This window comes from Caretta caretta, chromosome 6 (genome assembly GCF_965140235.1).
Source record: "Caretta caretta isolate rCarCar2 chromosome 6, rCarCar1.hap1, whole genome shotgun sequence".
In the NCBI taxonomy this organism is placed as follows: domain Eukaryota; kingdom Metazoa; phylum Chordata; order Testudines; family Cheloniidae; genus Caretta; species Caretta caretta.
The window spans coordinates 101,205,999-101,220,151 of NC_134211.1; positions in this window are offsets into that span (position 1 = coordinate 101,205,999).

Genomic DNA, 14,153 nt, shown 5'->3' on the forward strand with positions numbered 1-14,153 from the left:
GGACTTTCTCCAATTTATCCACATCCTTCCTGAAATATGGCGCCCAGAACTGGACACAATATTCCGGTTGAGGCCTAATCAGCATGGAGTAGAGTGGATGAATTACTTCTCGTGTCTTGGTTACAACACTCCTGCTAATAAATCCCAGAATGATGTTCACTTTTTTTTGCAACAGCATTACACTGTTGACACATATGCAATGTATCTAACAGCACTGGCAATGGTCATGTAGGACTGGACCATCTGAGATCCAGAAGAGACCAAACATACAGATAGGAACTGGTATACACTACAGACCTGTGGAAATGTGCAACTAAACCAGGGAGCAGAGCAAGGTAGGAAAATAAGCCAAAGGTTTACCCCATTTCCTGAGACTGGGGTGCTGGATACTAGGAAAGACAGTATAGCAGTGGGATGGTGTGTAGAATGGGGAGTAGCGGAAGATGTGAGAAAATTAACATGAACAAGGTGCAGATTGTTATTATTTGTGTTAGTGTAGCATCTCGGAGGCCCAGTCATGGACCAGGACCTCATTGTGCTCGTCACTGTACAAACCCTGTACAAACACAGAACAAAGACAGTCCATGTTCTAGAGAGTTTTCAATCTAAGTAGAAGACAAGAGACACTAGATAGATACAGACATGCAGACGAGGGAGCACAAGGAAACAATGGGCAATGTTGATCAGTATGACAGGCAGTGGGCTCAGCATAACAATGGCCTAGCCATTGTCAAATTTTTTTGTAGGCATCACACCAAAGGAGAGTTTTAAGTAGGGATTTGAAGGTGATAATGAGTTAGTTTTGTGGATATTTATAGGGAGATCCTCTGAAGTATGAGGGGTGTCCTAAAAAACAATAGAAAGGTGCTTGTTTGAACATTTAACAAATGGGTAATAGAGGCTAGCATCATGAACTGATCGAAGGGAGGAGTTGACATCTTAATAGTCAATAAGAGATGAAAGATAGTGTGGAGAATGACATACACTATGGGTCCTGAAAGTGAAGACAAGCTACTTACATTTAATGCAATAGACAAGAGGGAGTCAGTGGAAGGATTTGAAGAGAAGAGTGACATGGTCAAAGAGATTAGCTAGAGAATGAACTTTGCAGAATGGACATGAGCATTTATCAAGGCCAGAGATCAAGATACAAGATTATGAAAACTTGGAGGAGAGTTTTAGCTGTGTGAATAGATAGGAAAGGGAATATTTTTGAGATGTTATGCAAAAAGAATTGGCAAGATTTAGAAATATCCTGGATGTAAGGACCTAGAGAGAGGTCCAAGTCAAAGATGATGCCCAGGTTACAGGCCTGAGCGACAGGCAGGATGATGGTGTTGTCCAGAGTGATCGAGAAAAGAGGAGGAAGGAAGGCTTTGGGGGAAGATTTAAGAGCTCTATATTAGCTGTGTTGAGCTTGAGCTGATGGTTAGACATCCACAAGGAGATGTCAGAAAGGCAGGCCAAATTTTTAGTTTTGGCCAGGAGACAGGTTACTCTCATTGCCAGGGCAGCAAACCCCAGAGCAACTCAAATGGGGTAAGAACTGGCTAACTGACAGATATCCAATAGTAGTTATCAATAGGGAATCATCATTGAATGTGGTATTTCTAGGGGGGGTTCTGCAGGGATCATTACTAAGCCTAATGCTATTCAACATTTTTATCAATGATCTGGAAGTAAATGTAAAGTCATGGTTTATAAAATTTGTGGCTGTCACAAAGATTGGCAGCGTGATAAATAACAATGAGGCCAGGGCAGTCATATAGAGTAATGTAGATCACTCGTTAATCTGGGACCATATAAATAAAATGCATTTTTGTACAGCCAAGTGCAACGTCATACATTTAGGAACAAAGAATGCAGGTCATACCAACAGAATGGGGGACTGTACCCTGGAAAACAGTGTCACTCAGGCTACAATACTAGTGACTGTAAATGTCTCCATGTGCATTGTTGTGCTATAGCTCCCCCGCCCCACACACACATTGCCTACATCTAAATCCCTGAAGCGTGAGTTTAAAGGTGAGTACAGGACAAGGAAGCTAGCATGCCTGAGGGTGTGGGTATGCATGTGTCTCCACTGTGGCATGGATCTGTACCCATGGTAGAGTGTAGTGTGTGATGGGGCAAGAGGCATGTACCAGATCCCAAGTTTCAGTATTCCTCCAGACCCATTCCCACAATGCAGTGAACCCTTTTCTGCTTGACCCTTACCACATCTATATAAAAGCCTTGTGACTCTGTTGCCAGTGGTAGTAGCAAACTGGGCTGACCACTTCAGAACAGTTTTCTGCTGCACTCTTTTGATGAGTACAGGTGAACATGGATCATGTTCTGATTGCAGCTGCATTGTCTGCCAAGCGTACCTGGGCGCTGATCACAATGTGTGGTTAGGCTACAATATCCTCCAGGACTTCTCCCAGAGCAGCAGGAACATTCACCTGAGCTGGGAGATTTCAAGGAGGCTGGAGGAGGCAGGAATTCACAGGACTCCAGCCCAATGGCAGGAATGAATGAAACACCCGAGACTCCAATACTGGAGGGTAAAGGACTCCAACAATCATTCCAAAATGGACCCTCATACGTGCCCATGCTATGATGACCTAGACCTGGTGTTCTCCAGAGCTCCCAGTAGTAGCCTGCAGTATCTCATGACCCCTTCCTCAACTCCACTGCCTTATTGTACAATGGGGTGCCAGTAGGGGCTGTCATAAGTATAAAGGGAAGGGTAAACCCCTTTAAAATCCCTCCTGGCCAGAGGAAAAATCCTCTCACCTGTAAAGGGTTAAGAAGCTAAAGGTAACCTCGCTGGCACCTGACCAAAATGACCAATGAGGAGACAAGATATTTTCAAAAGCTGGGAGGAGGGAGAGAAACAAAGGGTCTGTGTCTGTCTGTATGCTTCTTTTGCCGGGGATAGAACAAGAATGGAGTCTTAGAACTTTTAGTAAGTAATCTAGCTAGGTATGTGTTAGATTATGATTTCTTTAAATGGCTGAGAAAGGAACTGTGCTGAATAGAATGACTATTCCTGTCTGTGTGTCTTTTTTGTAACTTAAGATTTTGCCTAGAGGGATTCTCTATATTTTGAATCTCATTACCCTGTAAGGTATCTACCATCCTGATTTTACAGAGCGGATTTCTTTACTTCTATTAAAAGTCTTCTTGTAAGAAAACTGAATGCTTTTTCATTGTTCTCAGATCCAAGGGTTTGGGTCTGTGGTCACCTATGCAAATTGGTGAGGATTTTTACCAAACCTTTCCCAGGAAGTGGGGTGCAAGGGTTGGGAGGATTTTGGGGGGAAAGACATGTCCAAACTACGTTTCCCAGTAAACCCAGTTAGAGTTTGGTGGTGGCAGTGGAGATCCAGGGACAAAGGATACAATTAATTTGTACCTTGGGGAAGTTTTAACCTAAGCTGGTGAAAGTAAGCTTAGGAGGTTTTCATACAGGTCCCCACATCTGTACCCTAGAGTTCAGAGTAGGGGAGGAACCTTGACAGGGCTAGGGTGTCGAGAGAGCATGAAGGAAGCCCTGGAAGCCCCAGAGGAAGAGAAGCATGTCATTCTGTACCTCTACCCGATGGAGGTGGTTGAGCAGGCAGCCCCTTCCTCCCACCAACAATGAGCCTGAGGAGGACCCTGAGCTGCAGCAGGAACCAGAACCTGAGGCTGCTAAGTTGCAATGGGCTCCCACCCATATCCCATCTTGTCCCAGTGCTACATGCCTGAACCCCAGTCCCTGCTCCACCCCAAAATGGTCCCTGAGCAAGACATGGCTATAAGTCAAGAATTTCATTGAATTCCCATGGGCCACATTATGCATTTAGCAAAAGCTTTAAAAAAAAACAGTTACTTACTTTCTCGTAACTGTTGTTCTTCGAGATGTGTTGTTCATGTCCATTCCACATTAGGTGTGCACGCGCTGCATGCACAAGCATCAGAAACTTTTTCCCTTAGTGGCTCCCGTCGGGCCCCCCCCCCGAGTGGCGCCACTGCGCTGTGCATATATACCCCAGCCAGCCCAACCCCAGCCAGTTCCTTCTTGCCGGCGACTCCGACAGAGGGGTAGGAGGATGGGTGGTGGAAAGGATGTGAACAACGCATCTTGAAGAACAACAGTTACGAGAAAGTAAGTAACAGTTTTTTCTTCTTCGAGTGCTTGTTCACGTCCATTCCACATTAGGTGAATCACAGGCTTACCTCTGGAGGAGGGTAGGAGTCACAGAACAACTGCTCGGAGGACCGCTCTGCCAACCGCCGCGTCCTCTCTGGTCTGCTGGTTGACTGCGTAGTGGGTCATGAAGATGTGCACCGAGGACCAGGTGGCTGCTCTGCAGATCTCCTGGATCGGGACCTGTGCCAGGAACACCGTGGAAGTCGCTTGCGCCCTGGTCGAGTGGGCCATGACTGCTGGGGCTGGAACACCTGCGAGCTCATAGCACACCCGGATGCAGCTTGTAATCCAAGACGAAATCCGCTGCGCTGACACTGGGAAGCCTTTTATCCTCTTGGCTACAGCCACAAACAGCTGTGTGGATTTGCGTAAGGGCTTGGTGCACTCCAAATAGAATACCAGCGCTCGACGCACATCCAGGGTGTGCAAGCTGCGGTGACTCGGGTCTGTATGGGGTTTCGGGAAGAACACCAGCAGACAAATATCCTGGCCCAAATAGTATTGGGAGACCACCTTAGGGAGTAACTTGGGGTGCGGCCAGAGCTGCACCTTGTCCTTGTGAAATGCTGTATACGGTGGCTCAGAGGTGAGGGCCCTTAGTTCGGACACCCTTTTGGCCGAGGTAATGGCAACCAGAAATGCCACCTTCCAGGAAAGGTGCATATAGGCCGCCCTAGTAGAGGGCTTTCTACTGCCCTCTACCAGGGCGGCCTATCTGACCAAGTGGAAAAGGTTCTCGTGTTGGTGTGAACCCCGACAGGTGCGGCCGTGCCAGGCCCCAGTGCAGGCAATCCTGGAGTACCTCCTGCACCTCAGGAAGGCTTGCCCTGGCCTGCACCGCGTCCAGGACCGCCCCTATGAATTCCACTCTCTGCGTGGGTATGAGCGTGGACTTGGGGACCTTGACCAGGAGCCTCAGCTAGTGGAACAATCTCAGGGCCACCTCCACATGGCCCCGCACCTCCGCCTCGGATCAGCGCTCCAGGAGCCAGTCGTCGAGGTACGGGTGCATCCGGATTCTCTGCCTCCGTAAGAAGGCCGCCATGCACTTCATGAACACCCCTGGGGCCATGGCTAGACCGAACGGGAGAACCGCAAACTGGTAATGTTCTCAGCCCACGGTGAAGCATAGGAATGTTGATGTGCTGGGAAGATGGCGAGATGAAAGTACGCATCCTTCATGTCGAGGGCAGCATACCAGTCCCCCGGATCCAGGGAAGGGATGATGCTGCCCAGAGAGACCATGCGGAACCGGGCCTTGACCAGGAACTTGTTGAGCCCGCACAGGTCTAGGATGGGGCGAAGGCCCCCTTTGGCCTTGGGGATGAGGCAGTACTGGGAGTAGAACCCCTTCCCCTTAGGCTGTGCAGCACCACCTCTACCAGCCCCGCCTCTAGCAGCGAGCGGACTTCCTTCTCTAGGAGATGCTCGTGAGAGGGGTCCCTGAAGAGGGACAGGGAAGGGGGTGGGAGGGAGGGAGGGAAGCGAACTGCGAGTACCCGTTCCGCACCATGTGTAAGACCCAACGGTCTGACGTAACGGTGGACCACACACGGGAGAAACGGGACAGGTGGTTCAGGAAACAAAGGGATGGATCTGGTGATTGGTCTGGTACGCTGTCCTCAAGCGCATCTTCAAAAGCCTGGCTTAGTGCCTGGTTGGGGTTTGTGCTGGCCTTGGTTCTGGCCCGGTGCATTATTGTTACTATTGTTGTTGCACCGTCGCCTGTTATCCCTGCCTCACCTATGGTAAGGCTCATGCCTATGGTGAGGCTGGTACTGGCGTTGAGGGGGAGGCTGTGGTTTAAAGAGTTTCCTCTTGGTCGCCGGGGTGTGCATACCCAGCGTAGCTTGCGAGTCCTTGAGGCTGTGCAGCTTCGTGTCTGTCTGGTCTGAGAAGAGCCCGGACCCTTAGAAGGGGACGTCCTGGAGTGTATTCTGGACCTTGCGCGGCAGGCCTGACTCCTGGAGCCATGCCAAGTGCCTCATGACCACCCCTGACGTGATTGTTCTAGCCGCCATGTCTACCGAATCCAGGGAGGCCTGGAGAGAGGTCTTGGCTACTGCCTTGCCCTCGTCCACGAGGGCCGTGAACTCCTGTTGGGAACCTTATGGGAGGTTGTCCTTAAACTTCCCCACCGCCACCCAGGAGTTGAAATTGTGCCTGTTGAGGATGGCCTGCTGGTTAGCAATCCTCAACTGAAGGCCCCCAGATGAGTACACCTTTCTGCCAAAAAAGTCCAGGCGTTTCGCCTCCTTGGCCTTAGGGGCCGGGGCCTGGTGGCCCAGGCCTGCTGTCCATGGTGCTCCCTTTCGCTTACCACTGAGACTACTAGGGAGCATGGACTTGGGTGGCAGAACAGGAACTCATAGCCCTTAGATAGGGCAAAGTATTTATGTTCCACTCCTTTGGGTCTGCCATATAGTCTTATAGTTGGACTGAATGGTCTTAGTGAGCGGGAGCGCTATTCTGCATGGACCTTCAGGACTCAAAATGTCCACCATGGGGTCCTCCTGCTCAACTGTCTCCTCAGCCTGCAATCCCAAGTTTTGGGCGACCCTGCGCAGCAATTCCTGGTGGGCCCTATGGTCTGTCGGCAGAGGGCCAGACACCTCTGTACCCACCAGCACCTCATGGGGGGAAGACGAGGAGGTTAGCTGCTGCTTGACCCCCTCTGGTTGGTCCTCCTGCTCCCCTTCTCCTGTGGGAGGAGCCTCTGGCTCAGGCCGGGGCAGGAGTCCATGGGACGGCACCGGGCTCGGTGCTGGTCTCTCCGGTTTATGCTGGGGGGATACCGGAGGCCTGGATACTGTAGCCTCCGGCACCATCTGGCATTGGTACGGGGACCAGGACCGCTGCACCAAGTAACTTGCCCTGGATGGGGCCCCTTGGTGCTCCTGATAGGCCCAGGGGGTCCAGAATGGCCAATGGCCTGGTGGCCCCCATTGGGGTTGCCAGCTCCCCTGAGGATCCCTGTTGTCCGGGACCCCGTGCGGGTAGCTATAGTGGCTGGAGTTGGCACCAGACTGCAGCGACGCCAATCGCGAAGGCCATAGTGGTGCCAATGATCTGTTGCTGGCGGGAGAACGATTGGCTCCTGGCTGAGCGGGAGTGGGAGCGGTACTGGTATCCCCAGGACCAGGACCGGGATCTGGACCGGCGTTCCCTGGACCGGGACCATCTGCAGGAGTCCTCTGGCGAAAGCTGTCTCAACTCCTCCCAGTGCCTGTCTCTGGGTGGTGCTGGAGAGCGGCATGCCCTTTCTGGTGTTTTTTGTGCCTACCCACTGCCAGTGCCGAAACCTCCTTGTGGGCCACTGGCAAGCCTGAGTCCGCGGAGTCAGAGCTCGGCCGGGAGCAACTCCGGGACTGGTGCCGGGACGGTGTCCTCGAGCGGCACACCATTGCCGGCTTACCCCTTGACGGCACCCAAGGCATGGGTGCCAGAGGGTTCTCCCCATACGGGAGAGGGCTTGCTGCCGACAGCTCAGTGAGGTCCTTTGCAGCCTCAAAGGTGCCAGGCGTTGAGGGCTGATCCATTATGCCCTCGAGCCCATCGTCCGCACTGAGCTCACTTAGGTCTGGGCTCGGTGGGGCTTGTGCTGCCGGGACCGCTGGTGTCAGCACTGGTACCGCGGCCTTCCCCTCTTATCGGCGCTTGGGGCCTTGGGAGGCGCCGGCCTCCTGTGCGGGGAATGACCGCGCTTTCCTTTCAGCTGTGCTGGGGGCCACACCGGGGAGGACGAGCGGTGCCGGGGCCTAGCCTGTCACTCTGGGGTCGATAGTTTATGGTGCTTAGCCAGGGCCGGGTCTCTCAACGACTCTGGGGCACTAAGCACCGAGGAAGCCTGAGCTGGTGTCGGGCGCTCCAGGCCCAGTGGCTACAATGCGGCCTCCATCGACAGTTGCTTTCGACGAAAGTCTCTTTCCTTGTCCTTGGCTTAAACGCCTTGCAAATCCTACACCGCTCAGTTTGATGTCTGTCCCCCAGGCAACGTAGACACGAGTCGTGGGGCTCACTAACTGGCATAGGTTTGCGGCACGTGGCGCAAGCCTTGAAGCCGTGGGCCTGCGGCATGCCCCGCAGCCTGGGGCAGGTGCTGGAGGCCTCCAAGCACCTAATAACTTAAGTGTCCACAATATGTATGTTAACGAACTGATAACAGCTACTCTAAAGGCTAAGAGACTGCTCTTCTACGAGAGAGTGAGGTTGTTCCAACACCGCCATGGACAGTAAGAAGGAACTGGAGGGGGTCGGGCCAGCGGGGGTATATATGCACGGCGCAGTGATGCCACTTGGGGGGCCCCGCTGGCCCGATGGGAGCCACTAAGGGGAAAAGTTTCCGACGCTCGTGCATGCAGCGCGCGCACACCTAATGTGGAATGGACATGAACAAGCACTCGAAGAACAAATTATTAATGAACGGTCATTGTGCCCTATGTCTGTACATTTCTGGGCCAGCAGACTAGCTACAATAGTCTAGGGCCACACAGAGTGGGGGAAAATGGAGGGAGGAGACAGGTTTGGAAAGGGACCAGCCAGGGATAGGACAGTAGTAGAAAACTTATGGCTATAAGGCACAAAACCACCCCTCCACTTCCCTCTGGTCCTCCAATGCAGCTACCATTTGTAAGGGGGCTGAAGGGGGTGGGGCTGGGTTAGGTGCAGGGTCACCTAAGTCTGGGAAGGAAACTCTTTGGTTGTCCAAGGAAAATCACAGAGGTCCTTTCTCTCTATGAACATTACAAATGTTTTCACCATTCCTTGTACCTTGTGTGTGGCCTTTCCCCACTCTGTCCCATGCTGCAGAAGCTGAGAGAAATGGGGTTGAGTGACTGATCCACTCTGGTGGCTGAACAAACACAGTGTGGTATCTTTTAGCAGTGGAGATGCTAGTGGCTTGCAGTGTTGATCAGAAAGTTCAGGGAACAAATAAAGTTGAAGTATCTCTCTTTCCCTGTCCCTTTCAAGGATGTTTGCTGGATACAGAGGCCAGATTTTCTGGTAATGCTGGTTGAGAGTGGCTGGGCATTCTCAGTGGTTCGCTTCCTTCCTTCCATAGACACTCCGTCTGCTAGTCTTAGAATATAGTTCATTTTCTCTCAAATTGCCTCCCAGTCCTGTAAGAAAACATCAGCAAATTTCTGGTGGAGCAGAAATTCCATCTGGTTCTTCAGGTTAATGGCAATGCAAATGTGTTTGGTCCACCTTCATAACTGACAAAATGGTCACCCCTCTATCAGCAATGTGTAGAGGGGTGACCATTAGCAGAAACATCTCACTGTGTAGACTGCTGGATCTCTTCCACAGGACCGGAAAGCCACCTCTTTGTTCCATTCTGGTACCTTGAAAACTGTTATGTTCTCCAAATGATGACCAGCTTTTAAAGAAGAAATAGATAACTAGTAACAAAGCCCCCTGGGAGCCCCCTTTGATACACTAAGTTTAAAAAAAAAATTTTAACCCTTCTGCCAGGTGGAGTTGGCAGTAACATGGCCTGGTTCAATATGTAGAGGTTCCTTTTACAACATAACACAGAACTGTCTCGAATCCCCATCTGGTAACCTGGGAAAATTACATTCCACCTTTGGGTGCCTCTAAGAGGCAATACTTCTTGTCTCACAAGCACTGAGTCAGAGTATAGAAAAGAAAACTTTTAATAAAAAGTGGAATAGAACCTGGCATTAGTTTGTGGAAATGCCACAAGCATGATTTGCAAGCATATGACCATGAGCAAAACACTCACCCAAGAGTATGTTGGGCAGTGACTTTTGCCTCAGGGTCTCACCTTACAATGTGAAAGTCCAACAAACAAATGTTCCTTTTACATTTCACTCCTCTCCCCCCCACAGCACCCCACTTACAGTTTTTGTCCTTGGTCAGCAAAGATCCAGAGGTGCATTCACCTTCCACCCCAGAGTGTGTGTGCTGGAGGTGTCAAACAATTCCTCTACGGCTGCTGCTGTACCATGCACTCTGCATTAATGCCTGCTGCCACATCATCATTCACCCCACCACTGCATCATTCTGTCTCAAGGTCCCACCACTTAACACCGTGATTTCAACGCGGGGCGGGGGGGAAGCCTCACTACTTGAATAGGCTGGTAATTCTCTTTCACTGGAGACTGTCCCACAGAAGATGTAAGCCTAGCACTTAGACCTGGTCATCACTGAATTCAGCTCTAACGTTCTGTAACAAAACAAATGACTTCCTAGTGAGTCTTATCAGTTGTGTCATCCAATGCAGAAGAGGGAAAGGGTCAAATGGTATCCCCAAGACTCTTTAGATAAAGAGCACACCACCAGGTACAATTATCTGTCCCCACCCATTTTCCTTTTCACTGGGATTTAGCACCCGTATCCCTGCTTAGTGAATGCAGTTCAGTTGAGGGTGACCCCCTCAACCTGGGCAGGCTAAACACAGTTCTGCCATCCCACACTCAGACAACAAGGACAACCACCTTTCATTGCACCCAACGCCCAAGTGACTTGCAATCCAACAGCAGCCAAAAGTGATCATTTGGTCAAAACAGCTCCATGCTGTGCACCTAGGCAGACTAGGTGTATCTATGCAAACAAGCTCAGTTTCTGAAATCTTTTCCTCCAGCTCATCAGTAGATTTCAGAGGAGAGCCAAGGGTGCCAGAACCTTTGTAGAAGTGGAGGGCCCAAGCCCAAAGTGTCCCCTCTCTCTTCGCAGCTGGCTGCTTTGGTGGTGAGCCAGTTGCCCTCACTTCTGGTGTCACAGCAGCTCTTGGTAGGCAAAAGATGTAATTGCAGTGCCTCCCCAACATAATCTATTTTTCTGTGGAGGGAAAAATCTGCAGGGGACATGAATTCTGCACTTGCGCAGTAGCACTGAACTCTCCCAGGAGTACAACATGCGTCTTGGCCTTTAGCAGTATGATCATGTTTTTCTCCACCGTGCATGTGATTCTTTTATTAAAAAGTGTGTGTGTGTGGGGAGGGAGACAGGCATGAGCCCCTGCTTCCAGTGTGGGAGAGCTCGTTCAGACCCTGCTCACACATTACTACAGGTATCTTACAATTATTAACCTCTGCTCCTTCCTTGGGGACTGCAGAAGTCTAAGAATGAAGGAGAGTGTAACAGTCACATTCCTGAACTGCTAAAAAGTATCCATATTGAGGCCTTTAGCAACACAGCTATGTTGCGTGGGAAGATTTATTAGCTTCCCTCAAAGGTAATACAAATGAAATGCTACCCTTGTCTTTGAATTGGCAGGACCTTCCACTGCCAAATAGAAACCATTTCTGCAAGGTGGACAGGAGCAGCACCCCAGAGACAGCAGAGACAGATGGAGAAGGACCCTGGAGGTCTAGCTCATTGGCATGGACAGGAGAAATCAGGAGCAATTTGAGTTCCTCAAGGCTTGGGAGGATCAGACTCTTCAGCAGGAGAAGGCACTGGTGAGCCAGTTCCTGAAGCAGGACGCATGCCTCGAGGAGTGGGATCAAGCCCTGATGTAGTCACTCATTCAGCTGGTAGCCAAACAAATTTGGGGCCCCCCAGCCAAAGCCACTGTGCCTCTCTGGGAACTGGTGCCATCTCCTTCTCCTCTTCCTCCAGCTGCTCCCCAGGGTTCTGTAGAGGTGGAACAATGAGCCTATGGCACTCCCCAAAGCCCAGCTTGTGTCTTCCCCTCAAACCCCACACAGGAGATGCTCAGACAATTTTCCACTGCCAGTCCCAGGGAGACGGGGAGGGAAAGGGCAAGGAGACAGGTTCACCAACAATAATGTGTGCACATTGCTCAGGGAGCCTGACCCTTGATTTTTGGATTTGCAGTTCTGTCAAGATCCCCCCCCCCCTTTTATGTTCCATATGCCACTTATAATGTTACTGTTCCCTTGACTTGTGTGTAGGCCCTCCTTTGCAAGTATGATCAGTGGGCTGTTTTCTCCAGATTTGGCATCGGGCCCAAAAATTCACAGTACATGACTGACTTCCATAAATCACTGCAGCCATAACACTGCAAAGAATTCCCTCTCCCCCCCATGCCCACTCCCTGGGCCGTAAATAAAATAATTTTAAAAAGACCACTGGAGGAATACGAAAAATGAAGTGTGATCAGAATGCACTGGATATTTTCACCAGCAGCAGAATTAAACACACAGGAAAAGTTTACATATATGTCTTTGTAGCTTGGTTAATATATTAATTTAGTACACAGAAAAAGGACAATTAAACAGTAAAGACATCAGACACCAAACAGTGCCTAAATGGCCCCTCCCTCCCCCAAATTCCAACAAACCTTGACTACTTTAAACATTGGGCGTAGTCAGGCATAATAGCTGCTAAATGCTATAGGCAAGGCTATCAGTGAATGGTGAAAAGAAATATTCTGAAGCCCCTCACAACCACTTACAGAACTGTTTTTAAAGTGGTTAACACCAATTGAGTGTTCTTGATAAGGAACTTCTTAATAGAGGTGTTAACATAATACAAAACATTGCACAATTATGGTAATGGAACTGTGTCGGCACCCTCCTCCACACAAACACATGGATAAAGGTGTTAACCTTAAGGAGGTGTCCTCACACAATTGTCTATGGTCAATAGGTACAGAATGTTGGCTGTAGGAGATCAAAGCCTACAAAAATGTATCTTGGCTCACAACTCTATGCAAGTGTTCTCTATTGCTTTAAAAGTGGCTCCACAGGATGAGATAGTGACTTCTGACTCTGCTGAGGGCACTATCTCCCTCCCTGCTGTCTCAGGATGTGAGAATATATTGCATCCTGGATTTCACTTGCCCAACAGGAACCAGGACTAGTGTTCACATGAATGGAATCCAGTTGTTAGCATAAGCTTTGCAAACTAGTTCTGTCCTTTGCAGGTGTGGCAGAAGCACCCTAAAAGTGGGGAAACCACAGGTGCCCGAACAATGGCCATGAGCCTGGAGACCCTGCCCCACCCCTTCTTCCTGAGCCCCCACTCGCTTCTCTCCACACCTTCCCCCTGTTGCTCACCCTTATGGCCAGTAAAGAGTGGGGGGGGGGGCATTGCCTTTCTGGCACCTCTGGTCCTGTGCCCATTCCATACTGAAGTAGTTCCCTTTCCCTTCACATATGTTGTGAGGGGCGCAGCATGCCACGATTATGCAAAGGGTGTTGGCCACAATGACATCCAGACAGGTATGCAGACATTGTCAATGAGCTTTCAGCTTCCCAAATGCACCCTCTATGACCATTCTGCAGCTACTCAGTCTGTAACCAAATTTCCTTTTTGTTGTTTCACTGATGTCAAGTTAGAAGTGGGTATACGGGGTTCCCCAAATTAACTGCTGGTACAGAAACACCTTAGTGAATCATGTGGTTTCTGGGGAATTAAGTCTCTTCTTCCCTTTTCGAGTACAATTCCACTCTCTTGAAAATCCTAGCATCATAAACCTTTCCTGTGTGTCCAGCACTGGTGTTCATGAACCTTCCTGGCACCATTCCAGTCTGACTCAGCTCACCCCCTTGCAGGCAGGCATAGTGTTACAGACAAGCCCTTACTTGATTTTCCCCTTGGTCAGGGTATCAATAAGTGCAAACAGCCAGATAAGTGCTAAAGAGGCCCTTGTTGTGGAGGGTCTAATTTATTAGCAAAAAAGCCAATGCAGAACATAAACAAAACGTTCACCCCAACATCCCAGTGGAGTGATGAGATCATTCTTAGTACATGTTCCTCCCCTGAGTCACGTTCACCTCTACCCATGCTCTTCCTCTCTGGTTCCAGCCTTTACCCATAATCTTACCCCACTAGAGTAATGTTCTTCTCTGGAATCTGGGTTCCAGGGAGGTCTATCCACTGTGACTCTTCTCCAGGGACAGTAGGTGATCCTTGCCAGGCTGGGCTTGGAGCCAGTGTCTGGAGGCATGAATGGTAAAGCCTTCTGTCTCAGAGGCTCCCCTTTCCAGGAGCTCCTCTTACAGGCTCCCCAGCCTGGCAGGTTCCCCAGAGAGTTCAC